Below are 7,958 nucleotides of genomic sequence, written 5' to 3' on the forward strand. Positions count from 1 at the left end.
CATTCCGAGTCAGTATCTGATCGATAAATGCTGTTATTGACCTGATTTCAATTCTGAACGTACTGAGTCCTATCTTTTGACGATCTGATTTATATGTTACATGAAATATGTGATTACGTGTTATACGAATAACATGATTACGTGTTATATGATATGCATGCTATCTGTTTACAGTTTTAAAATGCCACGATTAGTTAGAATGACCGGGTAGACGTCGAGACGTATAGTTACATCGATTGAGTTTGATGCTGTCAATTAAGATAGTCCTTTTGTTTATGGAATCGAGTAGCAAGGAGTGCAGTCAAGTGTTAGACGAAGTTGATAGCCAGCAGTTATAAGCCGGCGTTATAGTGAGAAGTTATCGAGCAGACCAGGAAAGTATTCCTCAACTTTCTTTTAGTATAATTGCAAGTATCCATATCTTTACTTATCGTTCGAGTGATATTTATTACGACTCTATTGTGCAAGTTTCCTCACCTATTCTAAATTCAGAATAGTGTATTACTTTGTTCATTCAGATACGAATTGCAACTTTACATAATATTCTAATTTCAGAATAGTTTAATAGTTTGCTTATCAGATTGTTTAATCATAATCATGCAAGTATGTCTTCTCTATTCTAAGTTCAGAATAGTTAAACGTTTTTATATTTCGCTGAAATTATTCTATACAGTGGAACTTTGAGATGAGATCAGCGAATAACTAATTGTTCTAGTTATTTCGCCATCAGTTGTTGAGATGACTTCGGACCATATGAAATGGGAAGTTATATTGTTAAAGATGTCGTTTGATTCAGCTCCTTTGATTAAAATGCTTTATGGATTGGATGAATGCGTAAGTGACTGGGACGGACGGTCCAGCGGAGAGCTATGTATTATATGAAACATTATGATACAACTTGTGCCATAGGAAAATATATTGCCTTTTATTTGAGTACTCGTGTTTTGGGACATGTTTCTACGAACCATGATCCAGTGCTATCACACGGGCTGATCAGCATGTGATAGTACGTCCGTCGGTAATAGATACCAATTTAAAAATTATCGTTTATTGTTTATAACTTGTTTAGCTTCTATTGTTAATCAAATATTACTGTTTATCTCCTGTTATTCAGTTATTATCAAGTTGGGTTTATCATTTCAAGAATACGTTTTATACTGCTTGTTGAACATTTCTTTCGCTCATACTTGTTTATTATTTTAATCTTTAAGCTAAGTCAGAGCAGGCTTGAGTCCCAGGTTTCATCATGAGTTGTGTACTTGTACATAGTTTGGTGTGTTTTCCAGGTAGACTGTTTGGGACGCTTGACTAGTGTAGAGGTTTGTAATAAAATTTGAATAGTTTGTAAAACTAATTAAACTTATGGGTTATAATAACATTTGGTTTGTATTAGTGTCTGTTTCATACTATAACATTTGATCGATCCACTTATTATTTTATTCCTCTATGTCTATTATATTATGGTTATCTGTCAGTGACCCCCAAATCCATAACTCGGACTTGGAGGGCGTCACAGCCACCCTCAAGCTAACCGACTAGCAAATGTATCTATACAATATTTATGAATCAACCATCTAGAGTTAAATATATGAGATCTAATATCAATAATAATCCTTTTAATGATCTTTGAAGGCTAAAAAACACTTTTATTGTGAGATCTCACATTGGGTTCCCTCCGTATATGGCATGTGAAAATCCGAGCTGCTAATAAAACCAGACTTTAATGCTCGGGGGGCTGAATAGTACCTTAATGAGATAGAACATCTAATCAGTTTTCATCCATAATAGTTGTGCGCACTCTGTTGCATATATCATGGAGAATATAGTTATTGTAAGGGAATTTTAAAAATAAGTGGTCAATGTGCTCGGTTTCACCAACATAAAGAAATCAACAAGTACCAATATCAATGCCGAGAGATGCAAGTCTGTTAAGAGTGGGCAATCTTTTAAGGCACAACATCCACTCATGATGTGCATATCGAGTGACATGAAGTTTGTGCCAATCCCATTTATATTATGTGATTTTTGGAACCTTAAAATGAATGGCTTCCCAGATATGCCAAACCTTGATCTCCGAGATAGGAAAATCATTCTAGAGGATGGTGCCGTTAGAAGCAATATTTAACATAGGATTATCCAAATGCTCCAACCAGTGTAAATGAAATTTACTGAGGTGATTAGTACAGGTACTAGGTTGAGGCAAAGACCAAGCTCTAGTCATGATAATATTGGAAACTTTAGCATCTAAGGTGAGACCTGATTGCCTGATAATGAGGTCTATGTCAGAATAAGAAAGACATGAGCTCTGCCACCAGGGATCAAACCATAAGGAGAAGTTAATTCATTTCCAACTTTGAATATGAGAAACTGAATTCCCAATGGTCTTAGCTCAGGAGTTCTGCGCCAAATCCAAGAGTAGTCTGTTGGAGTAGCCATAGTCCAGAAATGATGCTTTTAAGTGCAGTTGTATAAACCCAGTTACACCAGAGAGAATCATGTTCAAAAATAATTTTATACAGATGCCTCAACATTTGAGCTATGTTACATTCTTATGGTTCTTAAGACCAAGCCCACATTTATCTTGAGGCAAGCAAATGTTTCTCCAAGAAACCCTAACACTTTCTTTCTTAGTTATGTCACCCCTCCAAATAAAACGTGTTAAAATAGATTTAAGACAATTGTGCATCTTAGCGGGCAACATAAAGAAAAAATGACAAAAATAACCAATTTTTGAAATTTTTTAACCAAAATAGCCATTTTGAAAAAAGTGGCCAATTTTGACCGGTTGAATAATCCACTACCAGTTGGGTATCCCAATTTGTATAAGATACAATTTTGTGTAAATATAAGCTAAATTTGTCATTCACCCCAACATAAAAGGTTTGATCCAGCAGGATTGCATAGTGAAAAGCATAGCTCTAATTAGCTGAATTCTACTGGCAAGAGACAACAAATTAGATGTCCAAGAAAAAATACGTATATTAAGCTTTTCTATGAGAGGCATATGCAGTTGTCAATGCTTAGCTTAGAGAAAACGTGAAGTACACTAAGAAATTTAATAAGAAGCTCACCTCTGGGAATGCCATGTTTTCTAGCAAACCAAATTGTCACAATATGCGGGCAATTGCAAAAGAAAACCGTGCTCTTATGGACAACAGGTTTTAATCCACTCATATCTGCAAATCGATTAATACAGTTCATAATGTGGGAGATAGAGTCAGTGTTTTCCTTAGAGAAGAGGAGCACGTCATCTGCAAATAGGAGGTGGGTGAGCTTAAGTTTCTTACACTTTCAGTGATAGTGAAAAAAGGGAGGATTTTGAGCTAACATGCATGAAAGCACATTCATACCTAGAGTGAAGAGATGGAGACAATGGGTCTCCTTGACGAAGCCCTTTTCTTCCCGGGAAGTATCCTTGAAGAGCTCCATTTAGCTTAACTGAGTACATTGGGGTTGATATGCATTGATAAATCCAGTTTAAGAAAATTGAAGAGAATTTCAAATGAGACAGAGCTTGCATAAGAAAGCCCCCAGGAGATATAGTCAAATTCTTTACTCAAGTCAATTTTCAAAGCACACTTTGGTACACCTATTTTTATGCTATAACCTCTAAAGAGCTCCTGAGCAAAAAGCACATTATCAGAGATACTTCTACCCTTTATGAAAGCATAGTGTGATTGGTCTATGATTGAAGGAAAAACAAACTTTAGCCTGTTAGCAACAATCTTGGCTATGCATTTGTATGCAATGGAGCATAAAGAGATTGGTCTAGTGGGAGTGAGAACTTTTGAAATAAAGCTATACTTGTGGAAGTAATGCCATCTGGCCCTAGAGCCTTATTTCTCTTCATGGATTTGACAGTATTGAGGATCAAATCATTGGTGACAGGCTACTCTAACAAGCATCCATGTGCCTCAGTGATAGTAGGACAAGGAAAATCGAAAGCACAGATGACATTGCCACTAGGCATACCGGTTAAATTTGAGAAAAAATAAATAACAGCCTCAGCCACCAGTTTCTGGTCAAACACCATGTTACCCTCGCTATTTTTAATGGACAAAATCTTGTTTTTGTTCCAGTTTTCCCTAACCTTGTTGAAAAAGAATGAATTGTTTCCATCTCCCACATGTAGTCATCTAACTCTAGAATTTTTCCACAGTAAAGATTCTTCAGTGACCAATAAGTCTTCTAACTTGTTAGAAACTGCTCTCTCCTCAGTGATAAGGTTACTGTTGGAACGGTCCAAACTAGTTTCTCTTGAATTTGGTGAAGAAAGGCACAAGCTTGAGTAACACTGGTGTGGGCATTTCCTTGAGTTTTGTTGAGAGTCACCAGCTCTCTTTTGACTTAACTGAGTTTGCCATAAAGAACTTGCAGAGGATCACCTATAGCCGTGAAAGACCATGCCTTGATGACAGCTTCTCTAAAACCTTGAAGACCACTCATAAAGTTAAAATACTAAAAATGTTTGAAAACTTTCTCTAAAGTCATAGGCACTGTTAGCAAAAGAGGGAAGTGGTCCCAGATATCACGATTTTTAACCTTAACAAAAGATTTAGAAAAAGGTAAGAAGCCATTTCTGATTGCCCAACATTCGATCATGTCATTTCTGAATAAGATCATAGGGTCTATTATTCCATAATGTGTATTAACAGCCAATGGTACGAATATGATCAAGTCCTGCATCAGTAATACAATCCTTGAAAGTTTTCATATCTGGGGGCCAACGCTCTCTACCACCTAAAGCTTCACAGGTATTGAGGTATTGAGAGTGTAGTTGAAATCACCTCTAACACACCAAGGTATGTCAACAAGAGAGCTCAGATGCACCAAATCCGACCAAAGAGGTTCTCGTTGATTTTGTTTATTATAGGGGTATACAAAAGTGACAGCGAAATGGAATTGCTTCTCAAGAAATGTAACCAAACAGGTAATAAGCTGGGCTGACTTACCATGGATATTAACAAGCCAAACCGAAGGATCCTAACCAACCCAAATTTTACCAGTATCAGGAAACTCGTAATTAAAGGCACAAGACCAATTATTATTGATATGCTTAGAAATAGAAGTAGCATAACAATTTTGACTTTAGTTTCAATACAACATGTAAAATTAATATCATTAACCGAGACAAATTTCATGAGTTCCATCTGATGGGGGAACTTATTCAACCTCCTTACATTCAAGGAGGAGAAATACATTGTAAACGACGCAGAGATGCTGGCGTACCTGCCATCCTCAGGCTTCTCTTGCTTGATACTTGAGTAAGTCCATCATCATCCGTAATATATATCTGTGGTAACTTGGGGGTCTCTCCCTTATCTTTCAAACCTGTAACCACTGATACAGGCGGTGCAATCTCTAGCAGAACAATAATGTTATGACGATGTATGGTAGCCAGGGGTCTAGGGGAGCCATTATTTTTCCTTTTCCTATTGGAAGAGGTCATTTGAGTCATGCTGTCTAGCTAGTTAGCAAGTTCTAGAGTCTCAAAAGCATTATGAGTAGGTAACAGAGCACATGGAGCATCCCAATTATGTGTACTAATCTGTTAATCCTCTAAAGCACTATCATCACCATCTCGAGCTTGGTCAAAAGTTTCAAGGTCATCATTTTCCAAAACTTCTCTATCAATGTGCTCATCATCATTTTGTACCACACTGCAGCCAAAGAGTTCACCCACAACTTTATGGCTAAAGTCATTATGATCATCGTATTCGCCGTGCTCATTATGTTCGGTGTTGACAGTGTAATCATTTGCTGCATTAGCTGCTCTGTCTTGTTCATCGGCTTGTTGTGCTTGTTTCCTAGCATGAGCTTCTTGTCTATTCTTCACGATCTCTGGATTGTTAATACATCTTGCTAGTGAGTGACCAAAAACTTTACACAGGTTGCAGGAGAAAGGCAGAGCTGAGTAAATGACTTCCACTTTCATATTTTCCACGATACCATCCCCATTAATAATCAGAACCCAAACATGTGATGACCTTGGTGCAGAATAAGCTAGTTCCACATGAACTCTAGAAAATTTGAGAGGTTCAAAGTGGCTGGTAACCTCATTAAATATCATAAGGGAACCAATCAATTTAACGATCCTTGTGATCCCTTCCCAAAATTAATGTGAGTGAGGAACATCAATTAGTTTTATGCAGCAGGGCACTCAGTTTATGACATTTATCTTGAAGGTAGAACCCTCTATCCATGGCATCAAATAGAGAGAACATCCACCCATTTGAACTCCATTCATAGTCAAAGTGACATTTTTCTCTAAAAGAATTAAATTGGAAGTATTGTAACCTTTTGAACTGTAGTAAACCCTCAACAAACCAGAATTCTTTCAAAGCTTAAAAGTTTGTTCATACACAAATTAAAAGCAAAATTAACAACAATGAAATGACCAATTATGCTAGTATCCCACTGTTTTTGAGCATTTAGCAAGACATCTCTAGGGAGCTCCATAGTAGCAGACCCATCCTCATTGTAAGTATAAGAAACAGTGTCATTAGACTGTGGTTCGAGGGAAGTACTCGGAATATTCTTGGAGCTAAGTAACTCCAAAAGACGTGTTTAGGTGGCGCGAGTGGCCTCAACTTGTTCTTAAATCCTCCATGGGTGAACCTCCTTTTTGACTACCATGGGAGATAGCACAAACAACATCAGTTTGACCATCTAACAATTGTCTAGGCGACAGAAGTTGAGAATTAGCAACATCATAAGTATTATAAGATTGTTAATCATGAATCTGCAAAATAAAGTTATCTTCAGGCACAAGAATAATAAAATGAGCATATTTATGACCAATCATTGTAAAAAAATTCCTCAAATTTCATAGAACCGGAATGCTCTGAATTTTTGGAACCCATAGTGAAATCCAAACCAAAGAGATCGAAGGTAGGACCTAATGTATCTAGAAGAAGAGAAGGAGAGGATTTGAAAGAGCTAAAGCGTGTAAAAAGTAGATTAATAATGAAATTATGGTGAGGAATTGAAACGGAAATACAGGTTGAATAGAGCTAGGCGAGAAAAATATTTTAGTAAGGAGGGGCTTCTCTCTCTACAATACCCATCTCTTTGATGATGACCTCTTTAACCCCCTGTGCACCAAGATCGCATCTTGGACCCCAAATCTTCTCCACTTGTTTCTCCTGTCAAAGATGTAGAAACTTCGGCCCCTGTAAACAAAGAGAAGTGAACTGAAGTGGATTAAAACGGCGAGGAGCCTGCTAGGGACGGGTAGTTATTATGGACCTGCATGTATTTGTAGTTATCTTTTTATTTATTTTGATGTTCGAACACTTCACCCTTCAGAGTTTTTTTTATGCAACTATTTCCTTTATCTTATTTCCTTTGTTATTCATTTGTAAATATGCACGCCCCATGCTTGGCATATTCTTTCCTATCGTGTTTAAAATAACAAGATAAATAAGACCATATGGAAATGAAGTCTTAGATTAATAATAAGCAAAGAAATGTTCCAACTCGAACGGATTCAACCCTTATACATAAAGCTATGTCCTAAGGATCTAGAAAAGCTCATGATTTTAAGAAACCTTATTAGTACTTATTAGTCCTAACAATGATTCCCTTAGGAAGAATTATAAGTAACAGGTACTTGACACCTCTTCGCCTTCCAATGTGTTAGATATAATTCATGATATCAGCACATTACAAGAAAAAAGTGAATAAACATCATATGTTAGACATCGGTCGAATGTGCCACCGATGTCTAAACTGTTATAGACATCATCCCGCGAAAATGCGATGTCTATGTTGTTAATAGACATCGCTTTATTTAGAACCGATGTCTATATTTTGAAAAAAAAAATGAACGCGGCAAAACCCCCCTTTCTTTCCCCCCTTAGCCAATTTCCCCCCCTTAACGAATTCACTCTCCCTTTCTTCAGATAAATTAATTAAAAAAATCTAAACTAAAAACTAAAAACTAAAAACGCCCTCTC

General features: G+C 36.8%; 1 long non-coding RNA gene across 1 annotated transcript; it reads right to left on the reverse strand.

The window, feature by feature from the left end:
* Positions 1 to 1,619: 1,619 nt before the first annotated feature.
* Positions 1,620 to 7,355, reverse strand: LOC141676599 (uncharacterized). Its single transcript, XR_012557085.1, has 3 exons — positions 3,351 to 7,355; positions 3,072 to 3,251; positions 1,620 to 2,420 (listed from the first exon to the last, which is right to left on the reverse strand). It is a non-coding gene; the product is annotated as an uncharacterized LOC141676599 (long non-coding RNA).
* Positions 7,356 to 7,958: the final 603 nt, after the last annotated feature.

Source organism: Apium graveolens, chromosome 8 (genome assembly GCF_009905375.1).
Source record: "Apium graveolens cultivar Ventura chromosome 8, ASM990537v1, whole genome shotgun sequence".
Lineage (NCBI taxonomy): Eukaryota > Viridiplantae > Streptophyta > Magnoliopsida > Apiales > Apiaceae > Apium > Apium graveolens.